We start from the raw sequence: 498 nt of genomic DNA, 5'->3' as shown, positions 1-498 counted from the left end.
TTCTGCTCACCAAGGCTGCATTTAAAGTACAGCAAAAGCAGTAATATTGTGAAATATTTTTACTATTTAAAATAACTGCTTTCTATTTGAATATATTTTAAAATGGAAATTATTCCTGTGATTTCAAAGCTGATTTTTTTAGCATCATTACACCAGTCTTCAGTGTCACAAGATCCTTCTGAAATCATTCTAATATTCTGATTTGCTGCTCAAAAAAACATTTAATATTATTATTATTATCATTAATATTTAAAACAGTTGAGTAAATTTTTTCAGGATTCTTTGATGAATAGACAGATCCAAAGATCAGCATTTATCTGAAATAAAAAGCTTTTGTAACATACTCTATTCCATTCAAAAGCTTGGAATGAGTATAACGTTTATTATTTTCTTGGGAAAGAAATTATAGAAATTAATACTTTTATTTAGCAAGGATGCTTAAAATTGATCAAAAGTGATGATAAAGGCATTTATAATGTTACAAAAGATTTCTATTTC

At 25.9% G+C, this 498-nt stretch overlaps 1 protein-coding gene across 1 annotated transcript in view; it reads right to left on the bottom strand.

The window, feature by feature from the left end:
- Positions 1-498, bottom strand: part of LOC107700055 (ras GTPase-activating-like protein IQGAP1) — a 65742-nt gene that overhangs the window by 12433 nt on the left and 52811 nt on the right. The gene's annotated exons all lie outside the window — the stretch shown is intronic.

Source organism: Sinocyclocheilus anshuiensis, unplaced genomic scaffold (genome assembly GCF_001515605.1).
Source record: "Sinocyclocheilus anshuiensis isolate Anshui unplaced genomic scaffold, SAMN03320099.WGS_v1.1 scaffold983, whole genome shotgun sequence".
In the NCBI taxonomy this organism is placed as follows: domain Eukaryota; kingdom Metazoa; phylum Chordata; class Actinopteri; order Cypriniformes; family Cyprinidae; genus Sinocyclocheilus; species Sinocyclocheilus anshuiensis.
The sequence above is the reverse complement of the archived record's forward strand: the minus strand, read 5'-3'. Positions and strand labels throughout refer to the sequence as shown.